The sequence below is a fragment of the Danio rerio genome, chromosome 5, assembly GCF_052040795.2.
Source record: "Danio rerio strain M-AB ecotype USA chromosome 5, GRCz13ab, whole genome shotgun sequence".
In the NCBI taxonomy this organism is placed as follows: domain Eukaryota; kingdom Metazoa; phylum Chordata; class Actinopteri; order Cypriniformes; family Danionidae; genus Danio; species Danio rerio.
In genome coordinates this window covers 32,343,086-32,358,250 of record NC_141025.1, presented here as the reverse complement: position 1 = coordinate 32,358,250, position 15,165 = coordinate 32,343,086, and the positions used below count along the sequence as shown (strand labels likewise).

Genomic DNA, 15,165 nt, shown 5'->3' with positions numbered 1-15,165 from the left:
GAGTGTTCATTTTCCCTACAGTCATTTTACAATCTCAGTTCTCCTCCTCTTTATCTGTAGCTTCTCATCTAGCCTCCTCAAAGAGCTTTTTTAAATAATTAATTTAGATTCATAATTAAAAGTATTTGGAATCATTTATAAATGTCTGTTTCTATTCTCTGTATAGATAAAGTGTGTAGAACTGTCTCGAACAGCACTTCTGTCACATTTAATGAGGTATCTTTTTAAAAGAAAAAAGAAGCTAATTAGAGATCCAACAAATGTTTATTTTTTAATAATTAATTAATCTTCTGACTATAAGAAAGATTGATCGACTAATAAGCATTGAATATTTCAGACTGGAGTACTGATGCTGAAAGCTTTGCCGTCAAAGGATTAAGTATATTACAAATGCAAAACAGTTCATTTGCAACATTATTTCACAGTTTATTATTTAAAAATCATTTAAATGTAGCTTTTATTTCAGTATTCAGTTTGATAAATGGCAGTTTCTTAAACCATACAGTTGAACATTTCTCAAATGTTGCTTACTTTCCAGCACTGGAAACATTAGTGCAATTAAAGCTGAAATTAACCATGATAAATGAAATGAAAGCATGTCGCTTGAGGTCAGGGGTAAAATTGGATTACACGCTAGGGAACCAAGCTCGAGATGTGGTTTCATTTTAAACTAAAACCCGAATAAGCAAAAAGGACATACACTAAGGCCATTTTAATCCTTGAGAACCACAATATTTCAATTAGAGACCTCCTTTTAAACTTGTACAACCAGTTGAACAGGGTGTTTGCCATATCTGATGCTACAGCTACTCTATAAATAACAGATTGTGTTTGCACTGTCAAATTTTAGACAGCACCAAAACACTTCCCATCTGGAAGCTCTAAATACTCACAAGACACAGCGTGTGTAGTGTCAGGTTTGAGTGCATCAGACTGTAATCCGGGTCACTTTAATTGAATAACGCAGATTATCTCATCTGCGATCCCAGTGAATCATAGCTGCCATCACAAGTGGACATACAAACAATGTCTACAGACCGAAAAAGATAAGTAAAAGATAGATTCGAGTACAGAAATAGCAACAAGCACATTCCCAGCCAAATGCCCGACTAAACCCCAGCTATTGAATTTGTGATTAGCAAGCTAAGAGAGGTAGAATTGCCTTATTTTATGTACTCACACAGACCAAGGGTTCGCTGACGGGTTGGCTGGTGGACAGAGGCATGATACGGCTCTATGGGGGGTGCGGGAGGGGACCCAGATGATGAGAAACCCATGGGAACATCCAGGACATTCCCCTCCCCGCACTGCATAAGACGCTCCTAAGACCTCCAACACATCCACTTTCACAGGTCACCGGCTGTCCACAAACAGCCTAACAGTAGGGGTGGAGGAAATGGGGAGGAGCTTATGATGCTTTCCCAATCCTTACACACAAGCAAAACTTAGTGGACGCACTGCCAGGATGTGCTCTCTCAGAAATGAGGATGCAAAAGCTTTCACTGGGGTAATACAATTGAAACCAGAAGTTTACATAAACTCTAAAAAAAGGAACATAGACATTTTTTTTAAATGTCTGATGGTAAGTCATACTAAACATTTACTATTTTAGGTCCGTTAGGATTACCTAAATGATTAACATTTACTAAATGCCAGAATAATGAGAGAATTTTTCATTAATTTCTAGACAGTCAAAAGTTTACATAAATTTCCTTGGTATTTTTTTAGCTTTGCTTTTAAACTGTATAACTTTAGTCAAATGTTTTGGGTATACTTCCACAAGTTTCTCACAATAGTTTAAAGGAAGTTTTGCCCGTTCTTCCAGACAGAATTGGTGTAACTTAGTCAGATTTGTGGGCTGTCTTGCTGGCACAAGCTTTTTCAACTCTGCCTACAAATTTTCTATAGGATCGAGTCAGGGCTTTGTGATGGCCACTTCAAAACATTCACTCTGTTGTCCTTAAAGCACATTTTCACTAATTTGGCAGTATGCTGTAAGAGGCTAAATTATCATATGCATTTGTTTATATGACAAAACATGTCTTTTTGACTCAAGAAGGGCCATACTGACTTCAAAGGCAGATACTGATAAGCTCAGAGCCTGATATGTGGACTTTGGGGGTTTTATGATGTGGTCACATGTTGATTAATCAGTTTGAATGTCTCAGCATTTGGGCTTCAGTCACATGGTCAAGAAAGATACAAAATAGATGTAAAACTCTGCTCTGTCTTTTTTCCTGGTCTGTCTTTTCCTGGTTGGCTTCTCTCCTGCTCTGCTCCTCTCCTCCTCTGGAGTCTATCTTCTCTGCCTCTTTGAGGCCTACTTGCTCTCTTTGTCTCTCCCTCCCTTTGTCTCTCTTTCTACCTAAGGTAACTCTAATTTTACATTTAAGCTGGGTACAATTTATATCATATGTTTTATCATTTCATATTTTATCATTTTATACAGTTATTTTGAAATTAATTCAGTTGTAACCATAGAGAATTATTGTCATTAAATCATCTCATTTTCAGGTATTTGTGAATTACTTTTAATTTAACATCAACATTTAATTGTTCCATATTGCAATACGATACAATCACATAATATCAACACTCTCCCACATTTACAGCTATTAATGCTGCCCTTATTTCCGCTTTTGGTATGAGATTGAAGAAGAATGGTTTGACTAGAAATGTACAGTTTTTTTACCATCATGCTGATTCTAATGCTTCCTGCTTTATAATGCATTAAGCACATTTTTTTCTCCAAGTATGAACCTTAAGAAAAGATCTAGCCTTACCTAAGAGAATAAATCAAGGATGCTGCATATAATAGCTTAAACACATCTCTTATAACCATTTAGGTGTAAACATGTCATGGCCAGAAGCAGCTTTACAGAAAATAATTGATCCATTCATTTCACTCTGGCTTAGTCCCTTAGTTATCAGAGGGGTCGCCACAGCGGAATGAACTGCCACAGAAAATAATATAAACCACTTATAAAAATTATTATGAAAAATTACAATGCAATTTGGAAACATTGCAAATGTTGAAAGAAGAATTCAACATGTCTCAATCAAGAAAAAGATTGGAGCTCACATTTGATGCATAAGAAGTTAAAATGCACACCTATAAATCTAATGCTTCTTTACTAAAAGGAAATAGGCCTATAAACTACTGTTTAAAGCAATGAGTGTATTACAGAAATCAGTTGTTATTTGTAAAAAGGCCTAAATACTTGCAAGACCATTTAAATATTTTGCTGGCTTACATCTACTGACAGCAGATCCCTCAATAAAAGAGAGAGGGATTTGCACCCATGATATCTTTACTGCTTTATTCATTTAACCTCAGAAATGCAATGCTCAGACCCTCACTGTGCCAGTATTTTAACTAATTTTTTGGGGATCCCAGGGTCGGTATAAATTTGCAGGAGACTCTCTGTGCTTCCGGGAGAGGTCATAAGGTTGGATAAGATGATATATAGGGGCGAACGCGTCACAGCAGCTCAAAACACTGGAAATACAATTGCTGCACTTGCAACAAAGAGAGCATCACTCGCGCAAGTGGCACCAATAAACTAAACAGAGGTCACATCGCATATGTTTTAGCTGCTCCTACACATCATTTACCTGTGTTGTGGCTGCTGTAGGCTATGCATAATATTCGGGAGTGCACATGCATCTTCGGTTCTGTCAGGTGTGCCGTGCGCACTCTCATTCTCATACAGCAGAGTGGCTACTGTATGAAGAACTCCACCTTGCGCGATTCAGAGAGCAGAAATGTGTAGTTGCGTGACCATGTGGAGAAAGAAATCACATGCCGTTGTGTAAATAAGATATTACATACGGTTATTTAGCTTATTTATTAAAAGAAGTTATGATCTGGCTTTATATTTGAACACAATTAACTTGACTTCAAGGGGGGCAGGGAAAGCCGTTGGGAGTGCGGGGCGCCCCCCTAATATAATGGTAGGGGAAACACTGATCATTGTAAATTAATATTATCTACTTCAGTCCAACATCTACATTAGCAGAATGATAAAGATAAAATCAGAGTGGACATTTCAGCAAGACAATAACCTAAATAATCTAAAACACTGCCAAGCAAACTCTCAATTTTAGAGAAAGAAAATCAAGCTGTAGAATGGCCCAGGCAATTTTCTGACCTAAATCCAATAGCAAATTTAAAAAATAAAGATCAGTTTGGATAGACAAAATCCACAGAACTTTTAGGATTTCTACATTCTGTGAAAACAAAAAAACACCTGAGCAATGCATGACTTCTTTCTACATATGAAAGTCGTCATTAAGCTGCCGGATAAATGTGACGTGTTGAATACTTATTTACCCCACTGTGTGCTTGTTTCATTTGACACCCCTTTTATTGGTTGCTACAATCCTATAATCTTGTTATATATAATTACAATATATTTGTTACATTGGTTCATGAGAACTATGTTTGTGTTTTGGGCCATAATAATTGCCAGTTTTGCGTTCACACAAGTAGGTTAATGACATCAAAATAGGAGATTTTTTTAGTTTGGCGCCTTAACATAACAACATTATTTGTCAAAATGTATTTATTGTACCTTAAATTCTATTAGCAACTGAAAACTAAGAAAACCTTGTGGAAAAAGAGACTTTCCCAATGGCATACTTATTAAACTGTATTCCTGAAAGTGTGCTTGACCATGCTTGATGACTACATATGTGCAAAGATTAACCACGCTTTGGGGGATCAGATCCATCTGGGGACATCCCAACTGAGAAGCGCTCGAGAGAGAGAAAACACACTAAATTTAGCCGATGGTAGGCATCATTTATAAATGATGAATGGTGGAATAGCTTGCTTGTCCTGTGAAAGTCTGGACCTCAACCAACTCGCACTGTGTGCCTCTAAAAACAGCCCGGCGAAGAGGAGGAGGACAGTTCTTGCACATAAACACACACAAACACAAACACACACACACAGAGCTCTTCCTGCAGCTGAATGCAATCCCTTTACATAACTTAGTGAGACACTGAGACACTAGAAATTAGCATGTACTCTGTGGTCTGGCATTTAAAGGGAGCAAAGTTAAATGTAGAAGAAACAACAATAGCGGGGTCTCCCTCATATTCTCTGTTCTAGTGGCTTGGCTGCTATATCAGATGCAAAAGGACGTTTTAATGAGAAGATTTACTTTGAGAACTACAAAGGATGGAGATGTCTCAAAGACTGACAGTGTGGGCGAAAACAGACCTGTGTTTGGACAGCTATCATTCAAAAACGACTGAATCACTTTTCCAGCATCAGGTGGGTGGCTGAGATTTAGGCAAGACTTGCATTGGACAGTACCGAGTAGCACGCTATGGATTTGGGTAGCTAAAATTGCTAAAATAAGTTTAGATAGCAGAAGTCATAATCAGCTATGAGTTATTTGACATTAGGTGAATGGGTAACTTTTTAGTTTACAGTGTGTAACAATGCTCATTATTTAGTAGGGGCTAATTATCTGACTATTATTAATGTATTGGCTGCTTATTTGTACGTATGAAGTACATTTTCTGCATGAGTGTATTCTACATCCCTAATTAAATGTAACACCTAAACCACACTACTACCTCAATGACTAACAAGCAGCACATTATGAATTCACTGAGGCTTGTTCATTGAGCGAGAACTGTACTTAAAATTAAGTGACAGGTTAATGTTCTAATTTACTACTATATTTCAGAACTTTTCATTTACTGTAATATTTAACAACAATATTGTGTTTAGTAAGATTTTTTAAATGTTTTTAAAAGTAGTTTTGAAAGGCACCTATGATGAAAATCATATTTTGTAAGCTGTTTGGACAGAACTGTGTGTAGGTACTGTGTTTCCAAAGTCATATTGGAGTGATAGAAACCCAATAAGCCTCTTTTTATAAATCTCCTGACATTAAAAAAGGATCCAAATCCCTTCCATTTTGAGGCCCACTGCAACGTGTCATAGAAGTGCGGTTTCCCCGCCCACCAAATTGATTGACTGCTGCAAATTAACATGTCTACATAGTAACACGTATGATCAGGGCCGGCCCAAGCCTTCAGGGGGCCCTAAGCAGGATTTTATTTGGGGCCCCCTTGGTGCAACAATATATCTTCAATCCTTGATAATTCGCACACTATAAATTTAAAACACTCATTATTCACAGTAGCTGTGTTGCTTACATCATAAAATATATGTTTTAAGACAATTCTAACTATTATTCTGCAGAAACAACTTCCCATTGTCAGTGTGGAATTGTCCAAAGTCAGTGTGGAAAACTGATTAATTAAATCAGATCTTTTGTAAATTTAGGTAAATATCTTGGCGCCTGAGTATGTAATGTGGTCAGAAATAACACTATAAATGGGCATATATTTTGTCCCACCACTAATCCACAACTCAACTAACTAAAACGAAAGTCACACAATAATTTCAAGCACTCTTGGGGGCCCCCTGGTGGCCACGGGGCCCTAAGCAGCCGCTTAGTTCGCTTATGCCTTGGGCCGGCTCTGCGTATGATCGTATCCACAAGACAGGACATGCGCAATGCAACCTGGAATAAAAGATCTGTTCAGCTGTCTGTGATCATCAATCATCATCAAATGTGATCATGAATGAGTTTTACAGAATTAAAACATTTTAAAACAGTGCATGTTTATAATGAATTACAGCGATTTTACCATCTTTACTTTATCACCACAACCGCATGTCAGTACAATTACAGTATAAAAGAAGATGCTTCAATCCCGGTTTGTGGACATTAAATCATGTTTATTTTGTACATTAACATAACGGATATCCATACAGCAATGGATATTAATGTGTATCCTGGAAAAACAGTGCAAAGTTAAACATACATGCTGTGTGTGTGTGTGTGTGTGTGTGTGTGGGCGTGAACTTTGTAATGACATTGTGAGTTACTCATCATCGCAGAAAGGCTTGAATTAACTTTACAACAAATACATCAAATAATCATTGGGAAAGTTCTTCCTGTAGTATTTCTCACAAACGTTATTTGAGATCCGTTTCCTTCATGTCTGTCACTCTGCTGTTTATCTGATGCAGCCAGAGATTGAGGCACACTGACAGGCTCGTGAGAACGGTGGGTGGGGAGAACCAGCATGTTTTTCTTTTTGAAATAATATTAAATCAATTTATTCAGTTGACTTAAAGCTGAATTTTTATTTTCAGCTTTTTCATTTCCATTACTCCGTTCTTGCATTATCCCTTATGAAATGCATTATTATTTGTTTAAAACTGATGTGCTATTTTTGGTGGAAACCACAATAAGTCTTAAACAAATTTTAGTATAACATTTATTACAAACAGAATTATTCAAAAATGTTTCTTTAATTTTTTTTTAGTGCACATTCATCAAACATGAACTAATGCAAATTTTAACTTATAAATATTAGTCAATAAATATTAGTCAATTTGGAAATGAATAGCCAAGAATACAAATAATGTGTTCTGATAAATAGCACATATTATTGCAAAGTATGTTTTTCACCATCACCTTAATGAATGCAGAGGCATTTGGATGCATAAATGCAAATAGGACATTCTTTCTTCAAATATAATAAACAATATTGACACATAAAACTAAACAATTAACTTGAGATCGAGTTTATGGTAGGAAATGAATGTGTGTCTCCAAGTACATCTTGTGAAATTTACCATTGCCTGTGTAATTATGTCACTCTTCATCTGAGCAAATCCAATTAAGGCCACTGGAGGCTTGAAAAGAGAAGAGCTGGAAAACAACTCAACATGGACTGACTGCCTGTGTGTGTGTAAGCCCATGTGAGTGTGCGCAATGTGAAGAGAGATTTAAAAAAAATGCCTTTTTTTATTTTCTAGTTGGAAAAGTGGCTCAGTGATTAGCACTGTCGCCTCACAACAAGAAGGTCACTGGTTCGAGTCCCGTCTGGGCATTTCTGTGTGGAGTTTTGTATGTTCTCCCCATGTTTGTGTGGGTTCCTCCAGGTACCACGGTCTCCCCCACAGTCAAAAAACATGCAGTATAAGGGTGCTTTCACACCTACACTTTTGTTTCGGAGCCTGTCTCATTTGCCCAGTTAGCGCGGTTTGTTTGGCTTATGTGGAAACAGGAATCCAGCTAGCATCCGCGCCAAATCAATCGCTCCGAGAACGCTTAAATGAGGTTGTCTCGGCTTGATTAAAACGAACTCTGTAGCGGATCGATTATAGCGTATTGTGGATTTGTAATATGCATATGGCTATATGATGAAAGAATTCTGAGTAGGGTGGGAGGTCATTCCAGACATCCCAAGTCTCCCGGAAGTTTTAGGAGTCTCCCGCAAAGCACAGAGACTCCTGGATGCCCACAAACGAGTAAAAATCTCCCGGAAATCGTGCATCTCCCTCCCGCTCCTCAAATACGTTGCGCACCCTTCTCACCCCTCCACACCGCATCTCTCCTCACTCTACAGATACGTCGCGCGCACCTAGTCAAACACCACCAAACCATCACCTCCCCTCACAGCTGAGCGAGACTCTGCAAAATAAACTATGAAACTTTGACCAAGGTGAGGAGAGTTTACTCACACGTGACTTGTTTTAGCACTTTTGGTCCGTTTAGAAATTTTGCCATGTGAAAGTGAAACGCACCAAGAGCAACAATGTAACAATAGTAATCTCTGTTTCGCAAGAACTGAATTGATTCACACGTTTCTCTGTAATGTGTTGCCGCTGTAAGGATAACCGCTATGTAAAATATATGTTAATAGTTGGCGGTCCATTACGCTGTGGCAACCCCTAATAAATAAGGGACTAAGCCGAAGAAAAATTAATTCATGTTTTGGAAATTCTAAAACAATTCAACAAAGGTGCAACACAAACAAAAACACAAGTACAATAAATATTTCAATGTGCAAACTGTAGATAGAAACTTTAGTGCAACGGATAATGAAACAATGCAGACAATACATCTGTAAAGTCTAGAAAGGCCAAATTTGTGTTTATTTATTTTTTGTCAGTGCAGTCATTGTTGAGCATCAGGTGAGATTTTGCCACTTTCTGTTGCTTTCTACACTGTTCCAACATCTTTACTTCCACAATCAACTCAATTCACACCTCCAGCAACACAGCATCGATTTTCAGTCTCCAAATGTTCCTGTGTGTGAACCAGTTGAATTATAGGAAGTTTTCCTCATATGAAACACTGGATTGGACTGGATATTGGTCAGATTTCTTTAATACTGTCAATCATGCATTTATCCATGGTTTATATAATCAAAGTTGCGAAACAATTGTATAAGACTAACCCTAACTTGACCCTTCAAGAATTCTGACAAGCAGCAACATACCAGACTTTATCTTGAGCTTCCACGGCAGATCAGATAGACAGAGTACTGACACTACAGTAAATGTCAAAATGTTTCAACCGACCAATCAAATCAAAGAACCCAAGTTTTACTGTACAAACAGTTCTTACTGTGCAATCAAGCATGGTTCAAGACAAAGCCACTTGATGAGTGATGAGTTGCACTATTTGTTTGATTTAAATAGAATGTTACCACATTTTGTCCTTTATTAATTCAATAATTTATCATGTATTTACATAAGGGCTGCACGATATTGAAAAAAAAATGACATTGTGATATCTTCTTTTTCTAAGATATATGTTGCAATATTGAATATTTAATTTCACCAGATGAAATGAATAAGTCTATTTGGAAAGAATTCATAATTTTCGATAAACTGGGATGATTTTGTAAGGAAGTGCATATACATAAACTATAATAAACCATTCACAAACATTGAGAAATATAGTACAGCAACACCACTGTGCAAACAAAATATATAGTGTAACATATAATATATTCTCCATAGTAAAAAAAAAAAAAATATATATATATATATATATATATATATATATATATATATATATATATATATATATATATATTATGGTTCGAGGCTCGAACCAGCGACCCAGCGACTTTCTTGCTATGAGGCGACAGCACTACCTACTGCGCCACTGCTTTGCTGGTTATTAAATCAATTAATGTTATTAGTTTATGTACTAATATTCTAAAAATATATTACAAGGTTATTAATTTCATGCTACAGATCATTTATGTCAAGCTGGTATCATTTCAGAGTGTGAGTTACTGGAGTGCGGGTCATAAATGACATCAAATTCCCGACGAGTCTTGCGTGTGTCTGTGTTTGGTGTATCTTGATTGTCATTCAGTCTGATATTATGACAACTGAGATCTTAAAGTGTGACATGGAGATCATGTTCTTAAAGCCTGACAAGCTACAATAGGAAAGGAATATTAAAAATAGCACAGTGTGAGCTGGGCTTTATGCAGTCCTTATGAATAAACAACTGAAAAAAATCAAAACCGATTAGCTTACAAACAATAACTGAGAAATAAATTGCTAAAACTACTGAATGCTCGTACCAATCCTCAAACAAAACACATTTCCTATATGCAAAAGTAGAATCTGAGACACATTTCTATAATTAAAAACTAGACTCATTAGTATTTGAAAGTATAGGAGAGTTGTCTCTTCTGCCAGTCTGTAGAGTGGACTATTCATTCCAGCATTAAACATGACTAAAGCTGAGATCTGAGTTTCACTCATAGTTGAAGCTCTTTGAATGGATAGAAGTTAATCTGCAGCTGGGCCTCTTTACATCCATCTAACAGATTTATGAGTCCTCTGTGGATTATAAAGCTTTTATGTTCCATGCAAATGACAATACTGCAAAAATGAATGCAACTCATTTACATTATCCTTAGTGTTTGGGAAAAATCCAACTAATGTTTTTTACTGACTGGCTGCTGTATATTACTGCATCTCACAGGAGCAATAAAGACACTGCTGAGCTGTTTTTATTCACCTAGCTGTCAGACAATATTAACATAAAACAGCATTGCTTTGTCATTAATTAAGCATAAAGCCATATACAACATACTGTTATATGGTCTGTGTGAACATGGACACTAGATTTGGTCGAATGTTCTCCGTCTCCTCACAGTGGTGTAACAAAAGGACAGCGCTTTTATGGCGAGTTGACAGCTTCCTCTGAAACACTATGTGTGGCAAAAGGTCATTGTGCCAAAAGACAAACATGATGCTTGCCATATCAAGAGATACAAACACCAGAGACTAAAAACAGATCCACCACTGCAGTAAGGCCAGGGAGAAACAGCTAGCAGTGGATTTGGGTGTCTGTAAAAATCGAAATTTGATCATCATACACTGAAGGCTGGTTATTTTAAAGAGTAAGTTGGTAAAAGCGAACAGGGAATGTGCAAAATACTTTATAAGCCAAAGGTTTATTGCTTAATGTCACAAAAAGAGTAGCAAATGAGGTTAAAACAAAAACAGATCCTTGGATGTATAAGTGAAATTATATATTTTAAAAGTTTAAATCAGGGCTTCTCAAAGTTCATTCAATCTGGACCAGACTCTATTTGTTATTGTAAGACCATGTGTGAAGGATTCTAATTGTGGATTTCCTTCATTGATAAATGCATAAACCTTGTAAATCAACTGTTTAGTTGTTTGAATTTTTGTAAAAAATAAATAAATAAATAAATAATGACAAAAAATGACAAAATATATAATGTTTTCCTGTTGTCATGACATGCAGTGATCATACGAGACTTCACATGATCTAGCAGGCTAGTCGCGCATATGCGCACCGGGTTTAACGCACCACAGCAAAGAGATCATTTGAATGGATGAAGATGTTGGTCTCGTGAAAAATAAAACTTGATGAAGAGAATAGACAGTTTACCACAAGCTAGCACAAAACCATCCTGCTTGATTTGTAATGAGAGAATTGCAGTTGTATAGGGTGGAAACGTGAAACGTCACTATGAAATTAAAACGTTGACATTTTGAACAGCAGTATCTACAAAATACAGATACAAGGACTGCAAAACTAAAACACCTAAAGTTTTCATTACATACATTCCTTTTATAATTTTGAGGGATTTGGAAAAAAAATGTTTCTGTGGGTTTATGTATATTGAATTAACAAAAACATACAGAGTGTCAGTTTGGCTGACAAAATAAAACAAAACAAAAATAAATGAATAAATGAATAAAATAAAAATAACTGAAAATTAAAATTAAATTAAAATAAATAAAACTTAATTTAAATTAAAATTAAATTAAAATGGAATAGCATTAATTTAAATAAAACAAAATGAAATTTCATTTAATTAAAAAAATTAAAATTGGTTAATAAAACATATAAAGAAATACATTAATATGAATCCGTCTTTTGGATGAGACCTTAAACCGAGGTCCTGACTCTCTGTGGTCATTAAAAATCCCATGGCACTTCTCGTAAAGAGCAGGGGTGTAACCCCGGTGTCCTGGCCAAATTCCCTTCATCGACCCTTACCCATCATGGCCTCCCAATCACCCCATTGGCTCTATCACTGTCTCTCCACTCCACCAATTGCTGGTGTGTGGTGAGTGCACTGGTGCAGTTGTCCTGTGGCTGTCGTTGCATTATCCAAGTGGATGCTGCACTCTGGTTGTGGTGTGGAGAGTCCCCACCCCCCTCATGATTGTGAGCGCTTTGGGTGTATGGCCATACACAATGAATGTGCTATATAAAATATGCACATTACATTATATAACATAAAAAAATAATTATTAAAATTACTTACATGGGAAAAAAAAAAAATCACAGTGCCAAAAACAAATAATAAAAAAAATAATAATAAACATATATAATATAATGTATATTTAAGAGTAAAAACTGCTGCACTTAGGAACTTTCATGAACTTCAAAAGGCCACACAAATGTTAATATGAAAACAAATTAAGCTTTTTGCCAAAACAGTGGTCTGATGTGAAGAATCGGTTTCTGCCTCATGATAAAAGTGTTTTGAGTCTCTCTCTCAGGATCCAGCTGTCTGCCAAAGCAGGCCAATCCATACAGATGGGAAGGCAATCTGTTTTAATGGCTCATTTCTAATCACCATATTAGAATAGTTTTCCCAGGACCTGATTTACATATCGCTAGCATTTGTCATGTTTCTCAAATGAGGTCTAGAACCTGAGCACGAAGGTTTAATTAGAGAACGTCAGAATCTGCCATTCACTTTCCGGAAGGTTTCAAATGGCAAGCAAATTAAAGAGCAAATAAACTTGCTCTGAAAACTACTTTTAAACATATGCACAACATTTCATTAAGACTACGATTATTATTAAACATCATTGCAGCAAGAGTATCATCACTCTAGCATGATTGAGGGATCATTTACAATTAGACAACAGTTGTTATTGTATTACTGTATGTTTCAAGCAAGATCGTTTTATGGTTGTTGGTAAGCAGATGGTTAATGGTATCCAAAGTCTCTCAAAATATTATATACTCACCATCCACATTATTAAGTACACCTGACTTAATCCTTCATGGCATAGATTCAACAAGGTACTGGAAATATTCCTCAGAGATGTTGGTCCATATAACCATGATAGCATCCCGCAGTTGCTGCAGATTTGTCGGCTGCACATCCATGATGCGAATCTCCCATTCCACCACATCCCAAAGGGGCTTTATTGGATTTAGATCTGATGACTGTGAAGGCTTTTTAAGTAAAGTGAACTCATTGTCATGTTCAAGAAACCAGTCTGGGATGATTCACGCTTTATGACATGGCATGTTATCCTGTTGGAATGCTTTCATGTTTTTGATGCCAAAATCTGACCCTGCCATCTGAATGTCATAGCAGAAATCTAGACTCATAAGACTCAGGCAACGTTTTTCCAATCTTCTATTGTCCAATTTTGGTGAGTCTAGAGTGAATTGTGGCCTCAGTTTCCTGTTCTTAGCTGACAGGGGTGGCACCCGGCCTTCTGCTGCTGTAGCCCATTCGTCTCAAGGTTGGACATGTTGTGTGTTCAGAAATGCTCTTCTGCATACCTCGGTTGTAGTAAGTGGTTATTTGAGTTTCTGTTGCCTTTCTATCAGCTTGTACCAGCCTGGCCATTATCCGCTGACCTCTGGCATCTGCACCCACAGAACTGCCGCTCACTGGATATTTTCTCTTTTTCAGACCATTCTCTGTAAGCCCTAGAGATTCTTATGTAAAAGTACTTGTATATTCTGTCTTGGGTATTGTGTATGGTTCAGCACATATGTGCACACATGTAGCAGAATGACATTAAAGACTTGAACTTGACTTGAGAGAGCATTCATGGATTTAAACAATTCAATGGCTTATAGACAGTAAATGGCACAGAATAAGCCTTAAAGGTTACCAAAGATGCAGAAGTAAATATTCATTTTTGATACAGACTACAAATGCAAACAGATTATAGCAGACACCAAGTATACAAGTTTGTAAAATGTACAGTAAGCTTACAAAACCATCTCAAATGTTTGCACGCAATGTTGCAGCAGCATATGTGGTAAGCTTTGATACTTTTAAGCAAAATATAACTGACTGAGGATGATGTTGTGTCCCCACTGTTTGAGAGGTTTCCTTTTTAGACTGATTAGGATACAGTCGCCTTGCGTACTCTTTCGGTTTAAGTAAATAATTGATTCTCTTCATTTTTATAACCATCTTCGAGAAAACTTGTTGATTTCTCAGAACCCAAAAGGAGAGGGGAACATTTTTTTCTAAGCGCTTCTAAAGGCGTTCTGTCTCCCTGTAGACACGTCTGAAAGCGTCATTGATGGCTTTCAAGTCATTGCCGATTTGAGTGAGATAAAGGGTATTTGATCTCCTCAATTTTCTTCCAACACTCAAGTGGCTTAGAGTCACTGTGTAAGTATTCCCACCGTGACCACCTCGACACTTCAGAGACAATAAAGTCAGTACTTCACAGATGCACCATTTATGACATTGCTAATGCTACAAAATGATTTCATCATTTACAAATCGTCCTTTCTCCAAGGATTTATTTGCTTTATTATTTATTATACAAGTATTTTCTTGTTTTAACTGTGAAATAATCAACTGTTAATAGTTCAATAAAGTTATTTGTCGTTCAATATTTAATATATTTAAATATATAATCTATTAAATGCATTCAGTTCTATGTGCAACTGCCTTATTGTCAATAATTGTTAATCAAATCAAATGATTTATTGAATTGAACAGTTTAAAACTACTTAAAGGCTTATCAAATAATTAGGAGAGTCAATTTTGGGATCAATT

At 36.6% G+C, this 15,165-nt stretch overlaps 1 protein-coding gene across 8 annotated transcripts in view; it reads right to left on the bottom strand.

Annotated features, from left to right (window-relative positions):
- Positions 1–15,165, bottom strand: part of camkk1a (calcium/calmodulin-dependent protein kinase kinase 1, alpha a) — a 136,524-nt gene that overhangs the window by 87,868 nt on the left and 33,491 nt on the right. For 2 of the 8 annotated variants that reach the window (XM_087251875.1, XM_087251880.1), the window contains exons 1-2: positions 1,181–1,348; positions 894–1,030 (exon numbers count right to left, since the gene is read on the bottom strand). The exons of 4 other annotated variants lie outside the window; for them this stretch is intronic. The gene's annotated coding sequence lies outside the window, so the exon portion shown is untranslated. Of the gene's footprint in view, positions 1–893; positions 1,031–1,180; positions 1,349–15,165 lie in introns of those variants that run through there. 2 more of the 8 variants (XM_087251876.1, XM_087251879.1) reach the window with 1 other exon arrangement.